The sequence below is a fragment of the Cupressus sempervirens genome, chromosome 8, assembly GCF_028749045.1.
Source record: "Cupressus sempervirens isolate cs-2001-9-10 chromosome 8, ASM2874904v1, whole genome shotgun sequence".
NCBI lineage: Eukaryota > Viridiplantae > Streptophyta > Pinopsida > Cupressales > Cupressaceae > Cupressus > Cupressus sempervirens.
The window spans coordinates 78,916,258-78,940,271 of NC_143125.1; the positions used below are offsets into that span (position 1 = coordinate 78,916,258).

The window sequence follows — 24,014 nt, forward strand, 5'->3', positions numbered from 1 at the left end:
TAATAAAACCAGATACCTTGGTTATGCCTCCTCTTGTAATATAGAAAATCTTGTAAAACACATCAAAATGTTCATAATGCATGTAGACCCTATAAAAGATAAGATCATCTAGAAATCAAGTTTAGAGAACTAAAGCTTAGTTAAAAATAGAAATAAATATGGAAAAATGTCTAGAACTACATCTCATATGTTAAATATCTAAAGCTTAATTCTTGATTAAACATAAATGAAGATAAAGATGGCACACTACAGAAAATATCAATTGAAATAAGCTTGATCAATAGGTAAAATCCAAACATGGTCAAGAAGTTTGAAATTATGCCTTCTAGTGAAGACACACTCCCAAACACCAAGAATAGCAACAAACCTAAGTCCATGACCAGTAATAAATTCTTCTAAGAGACTGCAAACTTTCAAAGCTTCTTCAAAGTAATCATCCTGCTAGAAATAATAATATTATTGTACATTACAATGAAAGAAGTAAAACAATACTCAATTCATATTTTATATTCTAAAATAATAGAGAACTTATAACAATCAAATATTTCCCAAAAAAAAATTCAAATCATCTCACAATAATTATTTTGACTTTACTTACATCTCAGGGAGTACTTCAAGGAAGTGGTGGAATTGTATTTTTTAACCACTATAGAATTTTATTTTATCTCTGAATCACATGTGATTCAAAATAAAAACTCAAACACACACTGGATGTTTAATTATATTCCTTATGCATAATAATATGAGGAGACCTTAAGCTCTAAAATTTTTTAATTATTGGTGTCTAATTGAAGCTATTGATTATGATCTTAATGACTTTGATACAATATATGGTAGCTATCTTGGAAGATGGATTTATTTTTAATTGTAGAATAACTATTTTCTTGTGGAGGACTTGTAATTCTCCTATTTTGGTTGTATCAAGATGCTCTATTTTGCTACCCAGAGGCTTCTAGATTTTTTTATGTTTGGTGGATGCTTTTTGTTCTCTAGGATTTGACACTTCAATACTATCTTGAGACATATTTGAAAACCTTTCCCAATATAAAATTTAAAATTTAAAAAGAAAATAATGAATTTTTGTATTTTGTATTTTGATTGTAGCATACATTTCATTCATAATGAGAAACTTACATTAGAGTTGACATTCACTAGTGGTGAAGTAGAACCTCTTATTAGAGAGGGTAGCAATGGAAGTGTAAGTAGTGTTGGTAATAGATGATTCATATGCAAATGTTCTTCAAATCCATACTTTGAAATTTTTTGAGGTACTGATGTATAGATCTAAAGTCTAAAATTACTAAGCAATGCAACTATAATAGGAACTATAGTTTCACCTTTACGTTTGGTAGAAAATGTGGGCATTTAACTAAACTAAATTTAATTGAGGTTAAGTTACTAGAAAAAAGAGAGGAGGTTGGAATCCTTTCCTAAGAAGATGACCTCCTTGATACCTCTTAGCTTTGACTATTTAGATGTTCCAGTAAATTTTTATGTGCTTGAAAGGTTAGTGATAAGGTTGCCCATCTATAAAGAAGCTTAGGTTGAATAAAACTATCTCTAAAGTACAATCATAGTTTTTGATATTAGTAACACCATAGATTACTCATTGAGGAACAGGATCAATGGTATATGATTTCTCTCTAGAACATGCATAAAATCTTCTAGCAGCATTCAAGAAATGTTCTCAAATTTAATGCTTGTCAAGATTCTATAAACTTGTGCTAGAATATCTGTCTATGGTTTATCCAATGCACTCAATTTTGAATTCTCTAAAGTTAAGCTATGTACTTATTTAGAAATCTAATTTAGAAGGAATCATTCATCATTTTCATAAAGCACAATGTCTCTAGGATCTAAATTCAATGGAAGGCAATGGTCTAGAAGAAGTTGTAGCAACATGCATGGATTTGAAGGATCTTTGAGTGTTTTCCATAGATGTATGTGAAGATGGAAAAGGTTATGTATTAGATTTGAGCCTTGTTGTAATTTCAGTGGAATGTCCAAATCTATAGTTTATTCTTTACATTTGTCAAAAAATAACCAATGAGGCATTTATGACAGTGTCAAGAAACTATTTCAAACTAGTAAGATTTCAACTTTGTATCATGGGATGACATACACCTGATCATGTAACTAGTTATTCAATATATGATAAGTTTGGGGAAATCATAAAGAACTACAAATACCTAAAAATGCTGATAGTTTCTAGTCTTCTCATAGACAAAGCATTTGACTATATTGGAGCATATGTTAAAAGATTAGAAATCTTATCAATTTTATTTGCTAAGAAAAGTGATCAAGGTCTAAAGTATGTGTTGGAGGGGTGCAAAAGCCTTCAGAAATTTGATACAAAAGATAGTCCATTTGGTGATTTTTCCCTCTTGTCTAGTTTGGATCACTATGAATCCATGTAGTTTTTGTGGATGTTTTCTTGCAAAATTAATATAGAAGAATGCAAAGAGTTGGCAAAGAAGATGCCTAAACTTGGTGTTGAAGTTATCAGAGATAATGCCTCAAAAGATACTTTCTTTTTGGAGAAGATTTAGGTATATCTCTCTATAGAAGGACCATAAAAACACATGCCTTCATTTGTGACTACCATGTGGCAAGTTTTTCACTTAAATTTGAGTTCATATTTTTATAATTTGTGTTTCTAACCTCTCAAATTTTTCAAGTGAAATTTTATTCAATTTGAAGATCTTTCATCTATTGTCTTTTTCAAGAAAGTCCAAATGTGAAGTTTATTAGGTCAAGAAATTGTTACATCCCTACAATTTCTTCATGGTTTGGCTGCAATAGGAAGGGTTGCAAAAGATAAATTGACCACTAGTGAGGTATCTCATAATTGGTCTCTAAATATTATTATAGTTAAATGCCACACAAAAAGTTCTTGAAACAAATGCTGAAAGGTGAAGTATTACTAGTCATTCCTTTTTGCATGCACTAGCATATCATTTTAATGGAATGAAATATTTGGTTTTCTTTTTTCAGTTCAAAAAAATTGACAAATCACCCAATCAGCTAGGAAAAAATCCCCATTAAATTTGGATTGAATATTACATTATTCAAATTTTAGTTAAGATTTTTTTGTGTCTACTACACATACAAGTTGTGGTTTCTCTCTATTATTACTTGGTGTACCTTTTCTAGAGTCAAGCTTTTATTTATTAGAAGATTTGATCACTAAACAAACCAAGTCTTTGGGAATCAGACTCAAGCAAATATTGTACATGAGAATAAAAGATGTTATTGAGGTGAGAAATAAAATGGTTTATCAAATGTGTAGTTATTTTGATATTATTTATGATTTTTTAAATTGTATACTCATTTTAAATTTTTTTTAGCTCTAGCTAGAGTTTTCTCAATAAATTAGGGTATTTTGCATAAGTTTTGGTATCATAACAACATGTGAAATTCATTCGAATAGGGAAGAAGAGCTAGGAAAGGAGCTAGACAAGATAAAATACAAGAGAAGAGATGAATTGTTTAAAACTCAAGATATTAGAATGGAAAAATTTAGAGTAGTCCAAAATTGTTAAAAACTAATAGAAATGCACAAATTATGTGACTCGTGGTCTCTCAGTTGATGCTTGTGAAAAGTGTCACACCTAATATATCATCATCCCTCCCTATGCTATCTTTTTTATTTGTGTTTTGAGGTACACCATGTTCATTGTGATTTTAATACTTAGAGATCCCTCTCATAGTAATGTTAGACCCTAGCTTCTCTATAGAGGTTGGAGTTGTGCATAGGTGCAGTGATAAACACCAATACGGTAACTTTTTCAATTTGGTGAATGTAAAAAGAATATTTACACAAAAAAATAAAAAAAATAAAAATTCATTCTCAGCCTATATAAACAAAGATGAGAATAAAGAAAGAAAAATAGGTTTTGGGGAATTTGTAGCACCTATGATAGTGCAAGTTTTTCCAAATAAATGACTAATGACTCATAATTTATAGAAACACACTTACAAAAAACAAAACCCTTTATAAAATTCACAAGATAATTCATTCTATCAAGAGAGGTAATTCTATTGGAAGTAAAATTTTTTACAATGGATAAAAAGAAAGGAATAAATCCCATATCTCAATTGTTAATTGCTAAGCCCACTACATAGATTTTCCTCTCAATGGGTCAAAAAAATATGTAAATAATGGCAATATCAATGTAGAAAAAAGTAAAATATACTAGACATGGTGAAAATAAGGTACATTACATATGAATTCCATGCCTTTCATAGCTCTGCCACACATTTGAACTCTTTATAGAGTTAAACAAAAAATCACTAATGGTTTCCCCAATATTTGATCCTCATTTGCAGTGTTTGGATGTCACTGAACTATTTGACTCTCTAATGAAAATGGTAGAGAAATTATTTTTCAAAAACTATAAAATTGTGGGACATTGCAGTGTAGTCATTTTCACTTTAGGTTGACAATTTGGCTTTACAAAGCTATGATTAAGTTGGGAAAGTATCCTACCTCCGGCTATTAGACTTTTGCCCCTTTTAAAAAATATATGCAATTTGTCTTTTCATCTTAATTTTAATTTTTAATCTATTGCAATTAGAATGATTAAATAATAATTTAATATTTAAAATAAAAATTTTATTAGATCTTTTAAGAATTTTTTTAAAATATAATCGTAGCGATACAAATGGAAAATCAAATTGGACAAAATAGTAATTAAAAATATTAATTATTACTTGGTACTTGTGCCAAATAAGTGCATTTTCAAACAATTACACTACCAAAAATATTAATTTAAGACATGTTACCATTGTGCTAAAGGCTCTTGTTTACAAGTAATATAATTTATAATTTATAATAACTAAAATTTTAAGATGAAATATTATTGTTGTCTTTGAAAAATGTCTTAAATGTTGTTTTTATGTTGTACTACAATAAAATTATCATGAGAACTAAAATCTGACCTAAAAATCTATATAAGAAAAATAGGTTCAATAAGTTGGCTTGTTGAGAATCACACAACAAGGATCCCAAAGAAATAGGCACCACACCCATAGGGTGAAATGTGTGAGGGCACCTCATGCCTAGCATGTCCAGAATTGTTCCCATGTAATTCAAAAGGAATGTTAAACAAATAAAATGTAGGATTTGAAGTAGATCTAACGAAGGTGACCACAATAAGAATCAAAAAAATCAATTATAGTGTTCCCAAATTTGTAAATGGATAGAGAGCATGAGGATAGAATGTGTCAATAATGTAGATATAATACATATTCATAATAATATCTCTCTCTCTCTCTCTCTCTCTCTCTCTCTCTCTCTCTCTCTCTCTCTCTCTCGCTCTCACTCTCTCTCTCTCTCTCTCTCTCTCTCTCTCTCTCTCTCTCTCTCTCTCTCTCTCTCTCTCTCTCTCTCTCTCTCTCTCTCTCTCTCTCTTTCAATGTTAACTTATGTCTTTGTGTCTCTACATGTTAAATATATTTGTAATTAGTAATAAATTGTCAATACTTTTTACTACAATTTTGATGACTACTGGCTATAAATTACTAATTCTTTTAACTATGATTATTTTAATATATAATTGAGAATCCAAATGAGTAATATAATAAGAAAATAACTAAAGTAAGGGAAAAAAATATTAATACACCCATTTATTGATATACCTTTTAGAGGAAAACTAAATCAATCTGTAATATTAATCATTAAAGAGCCTAAAATGGTGCATAAAATCTCTCAAGCTATTTAACAAAATGACTTGTGTCCTAGAAGATGCAAACCAAAATGACCATTTGTATGAGAACAAGAAGGTCAAAGGGTCTTGAATGAGTTATGGAAAATAAAATCAACCTAATCCATTAATAAATAAACATTAGAAAAAGTGAATAGAAGAAGTGCAAATGACTATTTTTTAGTGATTGATTATCTAATCCATTATTTATTTATTTTTGTTTAGGTGACTTATTATTAGTGAATAGTTATCCAGTCACTTTTATGTCATTTATTTAGTAGTATATATGTTACTTTCATTTGGTTGATCTTGTGATTTACCTAGCAACCAAAGTAGTCACTTATTCTGTCACCTATAGTTGTAAATTACAATGAAATAGTGGAATGCGACTAAATTTTTTAGTGGTGTGACTAAACATTTTAGTCACATAGTCACATATTTACCAAAATGTACTAGTGACAACATAGAGAAAAGATAGAACAATGGTTAGTAGATTAGATTAAAGGTCAGAGAATAGAAGAAAGTTTCATAAAGAAGACGAATATTGTAGTAGCATGAGTCTTGATCTCCTTGTTCTCGATGACTTTGTATTGTTTGTCTTGAGAAGTAGTGATTTATCTAAGCTTGATCATATGCAGCCATTAAAGCTATATGTTTAAGCATAAAGTATTATCAGTTTGAAGTTTTGGTGTCTATTAGTTGAAGTCAAATGCTCCCAAATTTTGTAATAGTTTTAACCTAGTTGAATAGAAAGCAAGAAAGCAAGCAGACATACTTATTGATCCAGTTGATCTTTATTGTCTCCTTTCTATTCAATATTCATTCTTAGTATTTGAGAAGTTCATATTTAAAGCTTCATTGTTAGCCTCTCTGCATTTTAATGGTGAAAACATTCAGACAAAAAATCTATTGTTAGAATGCTTGGTTCACTCTCTAACCAAGCCCACTCAGTCATTTTGTTGGTTGTGTATTGAACCTAATAAGCTCCACCTCCCTTTATTGACTGAACTCATGGAAAATCTATACTATCGAGTTTACTCAACACCCTCTAGTATCGAGTTTCCCCTTTGTTACCAAGCTCATTCACCTCCTTTGTGTGCCAAGAAACTTGCCACCATCTCCTTGTCACTCGGCACCCTCTTGTGCCAAGCAAAATTGTTACTCGACACCCTTGGTTGCCAAATTTTTTTTAAAGGTTGTGATTTATCTTTCACCTAGTTTCAAAGCTTTGAGGCCCCACATCTATAGTGAGTTAGGAAATTTATTTTCTAGGTATGCTTAACATGGAAGGACATGGTAGCAACCACCATCCTTTAATGGAAAAAATTATGCTACATGGGGAAAGAATATGAAAACCATAATGGTAGCTAATAATTCATGGGAGTTTGTTATAAATGGATTCAATGATGTTATAGTCCTAGCACTATATGTTTCCCTCACAAAACTATAGAAGACTCAATTGAAAGATTCAAGGAGAAAGGATGAAAAAGCATTAAGTCTGATTGAGACAACTATGACAACAATAATCTTTCACAAGATTGTAGCAAAAAATTATTCAAAGGGAGAATGGGATATCCTTGAGATGAACTTCAAGGGGATTGATAAGGTTAGAGTAGTGAAGCTATAGATGATCAAAAGGAAATTTGATAAGCTTCAAATGAAGGAGAATGAACCTATTGTAGAGTTTAGTTTATCAATCTCCACTTTGATAAACTAGCTCAAATCAAATGGAGAAGATTATAAAGAGTAAAGGATTGTGGAAAATATATTGAGGAGTTTACCTCAAAACTATGAAAACCTTGTGATGACTATTGAGGAAGCAAAGGACCTCACCACATTGACCAGGGACAAGTTGATGGGAACTTTTCAAACCCATGAGCATCAAATTTAGCGATCAGCAATAACTTCTCAAGGTAAATGTTTAGGGCTCAAGATAATTCAAGAGATAGGGGTAGAGGAGGAAATGGATTTGGTTGAGGCTCAAGAAGTAGAGGTCATGGAAGGAATGGTCAAAGGAATGTTAGTGCAGAAAGATTAGGATGAGAAAGAAACCAAGAGGGAGCAAGCACCTCTCAAAATAGCTTTAGAGGAGGTAAGAAGAATTACAACTCTAATAAGAGCAATGTTGAATGCTACTACTATCATAAGTATGGGCATTATGCTAGTGAATGCTAGAAGAAGTAGGGTGATTAGTAAAAGAAGAATGAAAATGTGGCTTACATGAATATGGGAAATACAAACAATCCCACAATCTTCATCATGTGCAACATTGGTGAAGAAGACAACCCTGAAGTGTGGTAATAGTTGTAGAAACCACATGAGTGCTAGTGAAAGTTTATTTTCTTTCATTGACAAGAATTTCAAGTCTAAAAATAAGATGGGAAATAATGGAACCTTTCCTATGTGGGAAAAGGATCTATCATGGTCTGCACCAAGAAAGGTGAGAAGAAGGAGGTACAAAATATATATTTTTCCCCTAGTATGAAGCACAACTTGATGAGTGTGGGACAATTCATTCAAAATGGTTACAAGGTGTTGATGGAAAATGAAAAGTGTATCATTCATGAGAAGGATGGGAGTAATAGATTACTTATAGTAGTCCAAATGAAAAAGAACTAGATGTTCCCTTTGAGGATAGAGACATGTTTCTCTTCTCAAGTCAGTGATGCACCTCCCAAGCATGCATGTACAATATTACATTAGCAATCAGCTCTTAGGAGCATGATTGAAGACCCCTCCGAGATTTGGCCTCTCAAGTATGGACATGTTGGTCATGGTGGTTTAAATTTGTTGTCTAAAAAAAGAATGGTATATTGTTAGCCAAGCATAGTAGATTCATATGACAAGTGTGAGGGTTGCATTTTGGGTAAGCAACATAGGCTTCCCCTTAATTCTAGAAATTATAGAAGGGATAGAGAACCAATAGAATTGGTGCATTCTAATTTAATAGGCCCTGTGAAAACTAATTCTATTGGGGGGAGTACTAATTTTAAGACATTCCTAGATGATTTTAGTCATAGGAAATGGGTGTATTTTTTAAAGAGAACATCGAAATAATTTGATAAATTTTTTCAATTTAAAGCTCTAGATGAAAAGGAATGTGGAGACTATGTAAGATTCCTTAGATTAGATAAAGGAGGGGAGTATACCTCCAATTTGTTTGTAAATTTTTGTAGGAAAAATGACATCAAGAAAGAACTAACAACCAATAATACTCCATACAAAAATAGAGTGGCTGAGAGAAAGAATAGGATCATTGTTGAAATGGCTAGAAGTTTGATGAAAGAAAAAGGGATCCAAACTAAATATGGGGAGAAGCTATAGGAACAACAATATATTTGATCAACTGGTGTCCTAAAAAGTCAGTTCATGACAAGATTCCTCTTGAGGCTTGCTCAAGGAATAGATGGATAGTTGAATACTTGAGAGTGTTTAGATGTGTAGCATATGCACATGTGCCTAAGGAACAAAGGAAAAAGCTAGATGACAAATGTGTAAATTGCATCTTTATAGGTTATAGCTTGGAACCAAAGGCTTATGGATTGTATGATCCTATCACCATGAAGATCATCATTTAAAGAGATGTGGAGTTTCTTGAAAATCAGTCATGAGATGGCTCGGTTGATGTATCTTCAAGTATTTCAAGCAAAGTGCCAAATATAGATAACGAGGAGGAATGCATTGGTGAGATGCAGGATGATGGAGCAAAAACAGTAGATTGTAGACAAGGAAAAAGGGAAAGTATCCCCTTACATTTTGAGTGACAACTCCAAGTAGTTCAAGACATGCTTGACCTAGTATGCAAACTAGTAGCAGAAATAATACTAAAATTTCAGATGCCACTCTTGCCTCCCTATTGCCAAGAATGACTAAAAGTCTAAGAGAGATATACCAAGATGAAGGGTATGAGGAATATTATGATGGGAGTGTTAATTTTGCATTACTTTCTCATTGTGATCCAATTTATTTTGAAGAAGCTATAAAGGAAGAGAAATGGTGTAATGCCATGGATGAGGAAATAGATTCTATTGAAAGAAATGAGCCATGGGAGTTAACTACATTGCTTCCCATGAAGTAAGTAATTGGAGTGAAATGGGTTTACAAGACCAAGTTCAATGTTTATTGAAAAATAGATAGACATAAAGCATGTTTAGTGGTAAAGGGGTACAAGCAATAGTATAGTAGAGATTATGATGAGACATATGCCCCCGTTGTAGGAATGGAAATTGTGCATGTTGTCATAGAAATTATAGCCCAAGATAAATGGAAGGTATATCAAATGGATGTAAATTTTACCTTCCTCAATGACATATAGAAAGAAGAGGTTTATGTGGAGAAGCCACCCAGTTATGAAGATTTCAATGAAGAAAACAAAGTGTATAGATTGAAAAGAGCCTTATATGGACTCAAACAAGATCCATAGACATGGTATAACAAGATTGACTCATATTTGATGAGCAATGGCTTTAGAAAAAGTGATGGTGAACCCACTCTCTATATCAAGGTAGCAAATGCAAAAGTTTGGATTGTTTTTTTCTATGTTGATGACTTAATCCTCATTAGAAATGACAATTTCCTAATTGGTGAGTTCAAAGAGGCCATGAACAAAGAATTTGAGATGATAGATCTATGTCTCCTAAAGTAATTTCTTAGCATAAAAGCAAAATGAATGCATCATGGCATCTTCATCTCTTAAGAAAAATATGGAAGGAAAATCTTGGAGAGATTCTAAATGACGAATAGTAAAGCAACCCAAACACCAATAATAGTAGGTTTGAAGTTGAGCAAGGAAGATTTCAAAAAGAGTGTGAATCCAACACTATACAAGAGTATGGTTAGAAGTTTGATGTAATTGACAGTAACTCAACCTGACATGATGCATATAGTAAGTTTGGTTTTTAGATTTTTAAAAACACCAAAGGATTTCCATTGGCAAGCGGGAAAGAGGATCCTAAGGTATGTGAATGGTACCAACGGATTTGGGATTTTGTATAATATAGATAATGATTTTATGTTGGTTGGTTACACTAATAGTGATTGGGCTGGAAGTTTAGATGATAGGAAGAGCTTTTTTGGATATATGTTCCATATGGGATCAAGTGCAATTTCATGGGCATCGAAGAAGCAATCTATTGTTGCTCAATCTACAGTAGAGGTTGAATACATAGTGGTGAATGCAACAACATCTCAAGCTATTTGGTTAAGGAGGATCTTGACAAATTTGAATGAAAGGAAAGAGGATGGAACCATATTAATTTGTGACAACATCTCCTCAATTGCACTGTCTAAGAATCTCATATTCCATGGGAGAAGAAAGCACATTGAGATTAGATATCACCTTGTTAGAGAGTTGGTGGAGAATGGAGATATTAAGATGGAATTTTGTAAGTTTGAGTAGCATCTAGTAGAAATTTTTACAAAGCCTTTGGGAATTGGAACTTTTGTGCACCTAGGAAAGAGTCTTGTTGTAGTTGATTTGGATCAGGAGTGGTCCTTCTTTTATTTGGCTCATGAGAAATGAGGAGTTTTAGGCTTTTAATGTGGTTGGTTGGTTTCTCTTGGAGCCAAATGTTGACAACTAGATTTATGTAGAGATGTAATTATTGTCATTTATAGAAAAACATGATGTACTTGTTGTAGAAAACCACAGAAGTAAAGATACTTAGCCTTTGGTAATCAAAAAATTGTCTAATTATGAAGCTGGTTTACATCAGTGTATTATTTTGATGTATAACTTGTTTATATGATATTATCTAAGAGAGAGAGGTCAAATGTAATAATTATACATACTAATGATGATATATATAACCTCAGACATCAATATAGATATTATGGAAAAGAGATATTCACATTTTATCAGTAAAAAGAACAACAGAATTAAAGGTAAAGGAATTACTTTATTTACAAAATAATTACTTGACAATTAGGGCCAACATCCTAGATGTTTACTCTAAATTGTAAAAGTATATTGTGGTCCTAGCCAACCTAGCAACAATTTGTGAAAGGAATGGTCTTTGTACAAAGGATATCTTGCAAGATTAAGTGTGCAATTATAATATGAAATGTGATATGTGAACTTTTTATGAAGTGATATGTCTGAATTTTTTGAGAACCTAATTTTGTGATCGTAGATTGAGCTAGGGTTAGAGACCAGCCAAGAAAGAAGGTAAAACATCTATATAATTGAGGATTAATTACTTGTTTTGACAGTGAGCTTTTCTTGTAATTGGAAGTGCATGTTTGCGCAGTGAGTTCTTCTTAAATACACTTTACTACAACTCCTAATAGGGTTGGAATCTTCTAAGAAGGATTCAAAGTCTCTTAACCGAGACTCTTATGTACTAAATTCTTTCATTGACTCTTAACATGGTCCATCCTCTAACAAGGAAAATTTATATTAGTACATCATCTAATGGGTATCATCCCCAATGGGCCTTTCCCTTGGCCAAGGTTTCCCTAATTAACATAATATACTGTTTTGAGTTCTCTATATGCATCATTATTATTACTGCTCAACATTACTTGTTTATTTTCTTATGCATGGTTCAAAGTGATAAATAATATCTAGTTGGTGAAAAAAGTTTGTAGAATACTGATCCCCCCCCACAGTATTCCATATTTCTAACAATTGGTATGAGAGCATAGTTACTCAAAAGAGGATTAACATCTTGAGTAAGATCCCTATGGATATGGAATAGTTGATGAAGAACCTTGAAGAGGCACTTGAAGAAATTGATCTCCTTAGTGAAGAAAGAGATAAGCTAAAAGATAGATATGAAAATTGTAAAGTATACATTAGACAATTAAAGAACAAGATTGAACATCTCTAATCCAAGCCTGAATCTACTAAATCTAAAACTGGTGATGATGAATATTCAAAACTGAAAATAGAGTAGAAGATATTGAAGCATGAATTGAAGATTACCAATCTAAAGTTATGTTTGAAGAATGATACTAGCAAATTTGAATCTGATTTGAAGATTGAAAATTCAAATCTTAGAGCAAGTCTAGCGAAGAAGACATATGAATTTGAAACATTGAAAGAAGATCATGAAGAAGTTCATAAGTACAACAATATTGTGAAAGGAAAATTAATTCCGTGCAAGGTACATCTTCAAAATATTTATGCTAGTAGAGAAAGGCTTGATGAATCAATGTCAATAAAAAGACCTACCTATGATAAGACTAGTCTTGGTTATCTAATTAACATGTTTACAAAGAAACTTGAAAGTAAATTAGATCCAAAAGAAAAAAATAAATCTAGTGATAGGATTGAATCCAGTCAATCTTCTAATAAATCCAAAGAAGTTGGACAAGAAAAGGAAACTATGAAATTGGATCTACCTAAGCAAGTGGAATCTCCTAAGGAAACTAGGTGAATTTAGAGGTAAATATTTTTGATGTAATGAAATAGGTGAGATGAAAAGAGATTGTACAAATAATTCATTTAATCATGTTCAAAAATTTTGCCGCCATAATTGTCATGGTATTGGTCATAATGCAATTCATTGTAGGAAACCTAAATATGATAATGATAGAAGAAGTAGTAGAATGTTTAAAAGTATTGACTCTGCATATAGAAGAAGATCTAATGAAAAGACATGAAGAAAAAGTATACCTTATAAAGAAAGGAAACATATCATGTGTTATAAGTGTAACAACTTTACACACTTAGTGTGGAACTGATAAGCACCTATTGATGAACATAATCCTAGAAGAAGAACAATAGTATGTTAGTTATGCAACAACTTTGACCAGACAAAAAAGTACTATAGAATGGACATAAGCAATAATGGAAGGAACTTCAAAAATTCTAGAAGGAATCATGGAAGAAATTTTAGAAACATAAGTAACAATGAAAGAAACTTCTGATCAGGCAAAGCCAAGAATCAAGGGTGCCCTAGTTTCTTCTTCAAAATTGATACCCATAGAAAATAACTAACTAGTAATAGTATTAAACTCATTTAAATGATCTACAATAGATCCACCTTCTTCCATTTTCATATTAAATAAATGCTTCATGAGAAATACCTTGTTCGAAGCAGAGGGCATTTCATATAGTGTTGCTAGGGTTTTCGTCAAGTCTTCTATTCTCTTCTCTTTTGTAATATGAAATGCCACTGATGGTGCCAGGCATAATTGAATGCTTCCAAGTGCCTTTCTATTCAAAAGATCCCATTCATCATTTGACATAGATCATCAATACAAAGTATACCTTATGAAGAAAGGAAACATATCATGTGTTATAAATGTAACAACTTTGGACACATAGTGTGGAACTGATAAGCACCTATTGATGAACATAATCCTAGAGGCAGAACAATACTGTGTTAGTTATGCAACAACTTCGACCATAAAAAAAAGTACTATAGCATGGACATAAGAAATAATGGAAGGAACTTCAAAAATTATAGAAGGAATCATGGAAGAAATTTTAGAAACATAAGTAACAATGAAAGAAACTTTTGATCAGGCAAAGCCAAGAATAAAGAGAGCCTTAGTTTCTTCTTTAAAATTGATACCCATAGAAAATAACTGACTAGTAATAGTATTAAACTCATTTAAATGATTTGCAATAGATCCACCTTCTACCATTTTCATATTAAATAAATGCTTCATGGGAAATACCTTGTTTGAAGCAGAGGGCTTTTCATACAGTGTTGCTAGGGTTTTCATCAAGTCTTCTATTGTCTTCTCTTTTGTAATATTAAATGCCACCGATGGTGCGAGGCATAATTGAATGCTTCCAAGTGCATTTCTATTCAAAAGATCCCATTCATCATTTGACATAGATCAGGGATCTATGTCAAATGATGAATGGGATCTTTTGAATAGAAATGCACTTGGAAGCATTCAATTATGCCTCGCACCATCGGTGGCATTTAATATTACAAAAGAGAAGACAATAGAAGACTTGATGAAAACCCTAGCAACACTGTATGAAAAGCCCTCTGCTTCAAACAAGGTATTTCCCATGAAGCATTTATTTAATATGAAAATGGAAAAAGGTGGATCTGTTGCATATCATTTAAATAAGTTTAATGCTATCACTAGTCAGTTATCTTCTATGGGTATCAATTTTGAAGAAGAAATTAGGGCTCTCTTGATTTTCTATTCTTTTCCTAAAAGTTGGAATGGCTTGGTAATGGGTGTGAGTAATTTTGTTCTTGTATCTAGTACCCTAAAATATGGTGATGTGATTACTGTTATTTTGAGTGAGGAAACTCATAGAAAATCCTCAAGTGGATCTACATTAGGAAGTGCTTTGAATGCTTAAAGAAGGGGCAGAATGAGTAAGAGAGAAAGTAATTCTATAAATCATGGGAAATCAAGAGGAAATTCAAAGGAGAGGAGGTCTCAATCAAGAGGACCAAATGACTACTGGTACTATGGGAAACCAAGTCATAAAAAGAAAGATTGTTGCAATCGAAAGAGAAATGAAGTAGATAAACCAAATGGGGACAAAGAGGCAAATGTGGTAAGTAAAAAATCTGTAGAGGATGCTTTGCTTCTGTCTTTAGAAAGTGTTGATGATTCATGGGTTTTAGATTTTGGTGCTCCATTTCATGCTACTCCTTATAGAGATTATTTCATTGATTATGTCCAAGGGGATTTTGGGCTTGTTTATTTAGAAGACAATGAACCCTATTAGATTGTTGGAAAGGGAAAAATTAAGATTAAGCTGTAGAATGGGAATCATTGGCTACTACATGAGGTTAGACATGATCCAGGCCTGAGTAGGAATTTAATTTTCATAGGGCAACGTGGTGATGAGAGTTGTGTGGCTACTTTTAATGATAAAAATTGGAATGTTTCAAAAGGTTCCCTTTACAAAAGGTGTGAAAATAGGCACCTCATATCTTTGTACAGGAAATATTATTCCTTCTACTTTAATTGTTTCAGAGAAAAATGAATGTTCAGGAACAATTGTTGTAGTCGAGTAGGGAGAACAAATAGTTGATGTAGATTCTAATACAATGTTGTCGCACAATTGACTTGGGCACATGAGTGAGAAAGGTATGAAAGTACTTCATTCCAAGAAAGTTTTACAAGGTCTGAAATGTGTTAATATGGATTTCTATGAAAGTTGTGTATGGAAAACAAAAGAGAGTAAGTTTTGTAAAGACTAGGAAGGAAAACAAAAATGAGAAATTAGACCTTGTGCATACAGAGGTATGGGGACTAGCTCATATATCTTCCCTTGGTGGCTCTCATTATTATGTCAATTTGATGTGCACTTTTCTACTTGTTATAAACATTATATAAAAAATTTGGGATATAGGAATCCCTAGGAAACTGAATTTAGTTTCTAAACTACTAGGCCAAATCTAAAACAAAACAAAAACAAAAAATGGTCAAAATTTTGAATTTTAATGCAATAGTACAAAAATTTAAGGACAAAAAAAAGAATTAGATGTATGTCTAACCATCTTAATCAAAATAAAATAATAATATTTTTAAATAATATTCTAGATATAAAAAGTAGACTCATGCTTGGATGTGACACATATTTTTTTGTATTATTATTTTAAATAAGTAATTAATTATTAATTTTCTACTGTACTATTTTTTGAATTAAAAAAATCTACTGTTTGACCACCTTAACTAATTCAAAAACCTGCAAATTTTTTTTTTCTTTTTATCCTTATAGTAGAAGAAACATAGAAAGTGATGCATCTTTTGGATTTGAAAAATGTTGTACCCTATGAAAGTTATAGGTTTTTTTCAAGTACTGTGTCAGTTAGCACTTTATAAGTAACTCCATTAGAAAATAAATAATAATTACTTACAAAACTCATAAGTTGAAAAAATTACATTATGGAAAGCTAAGAACATTCTTAAGAAACCATTCTCATTTCATCAAATTTTGGTGAAAAAAAAGTCATCAGCTACATGTTTGAAGTAAAAAACACACAAGAACAGGCCAAAAAAACATTTTCATAATGTTTTTAAAGTTAACCATATAGGGTTAGTATTGAAAGATATAGTAGGTCTATAAAGGTATTAATTATTTTCATTTAGTATTAGGATGGGTGGGAGAACAAGTTGGAATAGATTGTAAAATTATTTGAGGCATTTCAAAACTACATATTTTTTAGATCGACACTCTTTTGCACACCATGATCCTACACATACCCTATGTCATTATTTCAATCATGTGTTTTCAAGGCTAAAATATTTGAGACTTTAGAGTTTTTGAAGTTTCATGATTCTCAACTTGTACAAAAAGAAATGCATCTATGGAAAATATGTAGAGGTATGAAGTTTCTCAAAACACCATCACTATGAAAGATAATCAGGCTATTCAGGACGTGCTCTAGGAGTTGGGTAAAGTTAAATAATGGGTGGGCTACTGAAAAGAAATGAACTCTGGGACAAAATGGAATTGCAATGGAGATAAGAGATATGGTAGTACTTTCTAGATGTGGGACCAACCAATTTCATTGAAGCCATGAGAGACTTCAATGAAGAACTCTCTAGTAGGTTTTCAAACTCTTGGCATAATGACACAGTGATAATTGACAACTTTGTCTTTATGGTTACACTAGAGATAACTGTGAAGGCCATTTGTTTGAAATGTGCAAGTCACTAGGTCAAAAGGAAAAGCTATGGAAAGTACAAAAACTATATAAAAGATATATTTGGCAATAATGAGAAGACTGAATGCATGAATGGGAAAAATTGGGATGAAAAAATTTCTCACCCCCCTCCTTTAGCTATTATCTGCCACTAGGTTATGAAATATTTTACTTCTAAAGGTAGGTTTAACCCTTGCCATTCCTATTACTTCTGCTTGTTGAACTTCCTCTTTCACGGGAAGAAAATAAATGTTTTTCTCTTTTTGGTTTCCTCCTTAAAGGGAAGCATAGAAAATGGAGATAACCCTCCTCTTCAGCAAGGGTTAATTTTATTTTATACCAATATGTATTTTCCCATTAGCTATCTTTTAGTAGGAGCTTGACCTACTAGAAAGAGTTGGTTGGGAAAAACTCTTCGATTAGAATTGATGAAATAAACTAGTCCCTTGTTGCAAACCCTAGCAAAAAAAAAATTAACCCTAGGACCTAGGAAATATCTAGTGCCAACACATCTCTTCCAACTAGAAACCCTAAATAATCCCTTCAAAAAAGATGAATTCTCCCCAAAGAAGCCAAGGCCCCACCCCTAGAAAGAGTAGAACTGATAAACACATCTTTGATGTTGACAAGTATGATATTGGGGATAAAGAGAGTAAAGATATAATTACTTTGGTGAAAAATGAACAATAAGAGGCTACCTTATTGGGAAGAAGATTGGAAATAAATTGAAAGAAGAAATAATAAAGGAAATAGAATGATGATGAGGACACATCAATGGGAATGGAAGAATTAAAATTCCTTGAGGGAGAGACTTAAGTGGAAGATGAAACTGATGATGAGGACACAGAGGATGCAGACGATGTTAGCTACAATGGGAAAGATGAGGATGTAGTTATGGTTGAACAGGAGGCAATTATTAAGGTTGACCTCCACAGAGTTACTACGAAAAAAACTAATCCCATTGAGGTTAATGAAAAGAACCAAGATGATAAGGGACATAATACAGAAGAGCATGATAGAAATGTGGATAGGGGTTCTATCCTTAATAGGGTTATTGATCTTGAAAGTGAGATTTCAATTATACTAGATGCTCTTTGTATAAAATTAGAATCACTCAACAAAATGTAAAAAAAAATCATCACTAAATTAGAGTTGGGGGATTTTGCTCAAATTATCTATAGTATCCAAGGGAAAATAATGGCAAGAAATGTTTTAAGGGTGTTCATTGGTAAAAGTAGGCTACTAAAGACAAAGGATGTGGACTCAACTAGGAAGTTGAAGGATTGGGAATAGGAGACTAGAAATGTCACGAATTAACATAGGGAGCTTTCTCATCTTACCAAAAAATGGACTGATATTAAAAAAGCTTAGTTTTTTCTCCGATTTTAATTTCTTGAACACCTCTTGGAGATGTCTAAAAAATTATAATAGTCCTAAGTTAAATATTTTTTTTGTTATTTTTAACATAAGACCTTTAACTTTTTTGAAGTGAAGTACTTATGTAGTTTTAATACTTATTACTTATACAACACTAAAATAGTTTACATTGAATCCTCTATTTTTGGTTGATTTCTATTGTTGCAAGTTATTTAGTAGGTTTAGTTTCATAGTATCTTTGATTAGTTTTTTTTTCTCTCATGACGTGAATCAGTTGTCTTGGTAGTTGATTTTTTCTTTTGATTATTTTGTGGGAGTGATCTCTTTGTTGGTTATGATTTTTGGCTAGTTGCTCCACTATAATGACCATCATGTTTTTTAGGAAAGCTACCTACATAAATATGTCTTCCAAATTCCAATTTATAGGGGAAATATTAAACTTTGTAAATCTACTTTATAACATTGAGATGCATAGGAAAAACAAAAACATTGAAAAACAATATGCAAACAAGATAAACAAAGGACACAAATGTAACATGGGAAACCTTTTTAAGAAAAATGCACCAACCAAAAACCCTCAAGAAACTTTTTATTACAATAAATAATTTACATACAAAAAACTCTAGTTTCTAGACAGGCTCACAGGCTCAAATTTTACTACATTCAACCTAACTTTCAAGGCACTATAGCTGTCACAAATCCCACAAACATTTATACATTTTGTAATTTGTTATGGAATCTCATGTATTAATTTTCAAGAACAAAATGGTTACTACTAGCCTTGGAACTCGTCCATCCAATGGTCAATCATCCATCTGATGGTCACTCCTAGTATCAAATGCCTCTAATCACTTTGAAATCTTCAGTCACATAGATGCCTTTGGTGATAGTCACACAAACACCTTCAGTCACATGGATTCCTTTAGTGATGGTTACGCAAACGCCTTCAGCTAGACATCTTTGGTATCGACTAGTGCCTTTAGGTTACTGGCTTTAGGTTACTGGCTTCACCATACTGCTATACACGCTATGCTCATATTAATATTCATGTACATGTACTCATTAAGTATATCACACTAGTTTCATTATGCATGTATCTCACTATACATGAGATTAACTTTTCCAAGTTGCTAATATAACCATATAGTGCCTCAATGTACATGTTTCACCATACATCCATCACTGTATGGGTTTCACCATAGGGTGAAAAATTACTATACATGCTCATCACTCCAAATAGGTTTTCCTTGCTCTTAACTCAGGTTCAAGACCCTCTCCCATCCTCCTTTATCAAAAAAAATGCACCACTCTAAAACCCTCAAGCAACTATGTATTACAATAAACAATTTACATACAACAAACTCTAGTTTCTAACTTTCAAGCCACTATAGCCCTCATGAATCCCATAGACATCTATACATTTTGCAATTTGTTATGGAATCTAGTGTATTAATTTTCAAGAACAAAATAGTTACTACTAGCCTTGGAACTCATCCATCCAATGGTCAATCATCCATCTGATGGTCACTCCTTCTGGTATCGAACACCTTCAATCACTCTAACACCTTCAGTCATATAAATTTCTTCGGTGATGGTCACACATATGCCTTCGGTGATGGTCAGATAGATGTCTTCAGCTAGACATCTTCGGTATTGGCTAGTCCCTCCAACTTACTAGCTTTACCATACCACTACACTTGTTGTGCTTATATTTATGTACCCATATGCATACTCACTAAGTATATCATAGTGGCTTCATTATGCATGTATCTCACTATACATGAGATTAACTTGTCCAAGTTGCTAATATAACCATATAGTGCCTCAACATACGTATTTCATCGTACATCCATCATTATATGGGTTTCACCGTAGGGTGAACAATCATTGTACATGCTCATCACTCCCAATAAGCTTGCCTTCCTCGTAGCTTGGGTTCAAGACCCTCTTCTAGCCTCCTTTATGAAAAACAATTTTAAATCATTTAAAAATATATTAAATATTACACTAACTTATTTATAAAACTTTAGTCTCTAATTCATATCCATTACACCCATCAGATTCCACATGTGCATCAGCCAATCACACTATTGAATTCCTTTTTAGAAACTTTTTAGGGTATTAAGAATAATCAAGCCAATAGGCTTATTGTAGGAGATTTTCTCCCAAATTTTAGTTTTTTTTCCAAAATATTGCAAGACCATGTCAATTTTTAAGTTTTCCAATTGACTTTTTGACATGAGTTTAAAATCCATTTAAAAATATTTCTAAAAATAAAGTATTTGATAAATGATGCTCCCATTAAAACCATAAACTCATAATAGAAACAAAGAAACAATAGCTTTCAAGAGCCTAGTCAAAACCTATTTTTGTGGCTGTAGTGTTTTATTTTATATGTGTTCCCACCTTGGCCACCTTTTGTTTGGTGACATGTTTCACATTTTCTTGTTGTTTTGTATAGGGTTTCAAGCACCCTTCAAAACCTATTTGGGGTTTTAGGTTCCCATTCAAAACTTGTTTGTGTGGCTAATGAGTATTGTGTTATCTACGATGCCACCTTGGTCACTGTGTCTTGTTGGGTGGCCTATTTCACCTTTGGACTATAGTTTTGTTTAGTTTGGGATTCTTTGAAAATTTCTTGATTTGTAAAGGTTTTACACTCCCTTCAAAACCTATTTTTCTTATCAAATACAAAGAAGCAATAGCAAATGCAAGAACAAAATATGGACTTCTTATTTGCACCAAAAATGCGAAATTACATAATTCACAACTACAATATGCTAATCCACATGGTGCCTTCATTACAATAATCATCATGACAAATTGCGCACTATCATCCATAGTTGTCCTAGATAATATTTGGATTTTTCTTAAATAGGCAATTTTATGCTTCTTGGGAAGGTTCTAGATGCTCAAACTTAATACCTAGGGCTGACGAACCCTAACAATACATATAGAGTCGGCCAAATATATCTTTGACAATTATTTTAGATATTTCAGGTAGCCCAACTTCGGAAGGCCATAACTCTAAAACCGTTACTCTGATTAGTGATTATAACCACTTTTCAAAAATGTTTGCTCTTAATCTACAAACTTGAAACCATTAAACCACCCTTTCGTTGAGTTTTCTGACCTCATCTGGGAACTCTAAAGCCTCCAACAGTGAACCTCAAGATTTTTCTACAAATTTTTTCACCAAAAATCCTTAATAACTTCTCCAATACTTAAACTAGAGAAATGAGATTTTTATGGTACACTTATAACTCTAAAATGAACCTTTTTGTATGAAATGAGAACATTCTGAGCTCATATGATGAACTTGCTAAAAATAGCAAGTTTCCATAAATAGTAATCACCCTCTCTACTAGTTCTTATTAAAATAGAAAAGATTGAAAAGAAAATATTTTTGGTTGATGTATGATTGCTCTTACACCCAAGATGCTCTTGCATCCAAAAACTAGGGTAATTTGAGAGGTGACCCTGCAACATCTTAGGTGTTCAGAGGAAAACCAAGATGGTCAACATCCTCATGGATGTTCTTTAAATGTTCAACAAATTATTTGGCCTTAGCACTACTTATCTCTCCTTTATCTAACTACCTCAATTCAGAAGCATTTTTGAAACTACTCTGAAATGGTTATTTACCAGTACTCTTTTTGATAGAATTATTATATGCAAATTTTTCCTATGGTAAAATCATATCCCATCCTTTTTGTTTCATCTCCAACCAAGCATCTCAGCAAGTTTGGGAAACAACAATTTAGAACTTCTATATGTCCATTAGTCTATAGATTATATGATGAATTTAACTTCAAATCTATCTTCAACTTTTTCCACAATATACACCAAAAATATCCAAAATTTTTGGTATCTTGATCTAAAACTATACTCTTTGGAAGACCATTTAATCTCACAACTTCTCAGAAACACAACTCTACCACGTGAACAACATCACTAGTCTTCTTGCAAGGAATAAAATGTCTCATCTTTGAAAACCTATTAACCACCACAAAATAATAATCATGCTTGTGGTAAGTCCTTGGTAATCCAAGAATAAAATTCATACTAACGCCCTCCCACAACTTCTCTATTATAGGTAATGGTTGATACAACCTTGTATTCTACTTTACAACTTTTTCCATCTGACATACTTTCCAACTCTGTACAAATTTTTTCACATCTTGCTGCAACTATGGCTAGTCATAATTCTCAACAACCAAAAAAATGGTTTTCTCTCTACCAAAATGTCCAGCCAATCCACCACTATAGTTCTCCTTGATGAGATTTTCTCTCATTGAACTTCTGGCAATGCACAACTAGCTTCCCTTGAACAACATACTATCTTGGATGATAAAATCCAACCACTTTGTCTTGTCAGTTGTAATAGGTTCTATACCAGCCTTCCATGCTTCACCAAAATTAGGATAATCTAAATACAAGGTACTTAGTTCCTTGAAGCCAACCTCCTCTATCTACATTTTTGTCATAAAAAGTTAGCTTCTACTAAGAGCATCTACAACTCTACTAGAATTCCCACTCCTGTATTTCAAAACAAATGTATAACTCTGCAAAAACTCAATCCATTTTAAATGTCTTTGGTTTAATTTTTCTTGACTATTCTAATATTGCAAAGCTTGATGATTGGTATACAAAACAAACTCCTTAGGAAGAAGATAGTGTCTCCACTTCCTCAATGCTTTAACTATAGCATAAAATTCCTAAACATAAACATAATATTTTCTTTTTGCACCATTCAATTTCTCATCAAAATAAGCAATAGGTCTACCTTCTTGGCTCTTAAAAGCTCCTATTGTAGTACCACTAGTAGTACAGTTTACTTGAAACACCTTGTTAAAATTAAGAAGTGCTAAAACAGGCTGGTCAGTAACTTTTTGTTTCAACAAATTAAAATTTTTATCTTCTCCTATAGTCCACTTAAATTATTTCCTATCCCCTCTCATTTTTTTATTCAAGGGTCCAAAAATATTGCTAAAAGCTCTTATGAACTTTCTATAAAAACTAACCAGTCCATGAAAAGATCATACCTCTATCACACTCCTTAGAGTAGGCCATTCATGGATAGCCCTCACTTTCTCTACATCACCTTCTACTCAGACTACAAATCCCAGGTACGCTAACTCCTTCTTTACAAAACTTTACTTCTTCAGGTTTATCAGCAACTTTTATTCCCTAAACTTATCACTCACCTTGCAAATATGAATCAAATGCTCCTCCAATGTCATACTAAAGATCAATATATCATCTAGGTAAACAATGAAAAAATTACCCAAAAACTTCTTCAGTACCTCATTCATGAGCCTCATGAAAGTGCTTGGTGCATTGGTTAGCCCAA

General features: G+C 32.4%; 1 pseudogene; it reads left to right on the forward strand.

The window, feature by feature from the left end:
* Positions 1 to 1,190: 1,190 nt before the first annotated feature.
* LOC149541718 (transport inhibitor response 1-like protein) overlaps positions 1,191 to 24,014 on the forward strand; it is a 28,610-nt pseudogene continuing 5,786 nt past the window's right edge.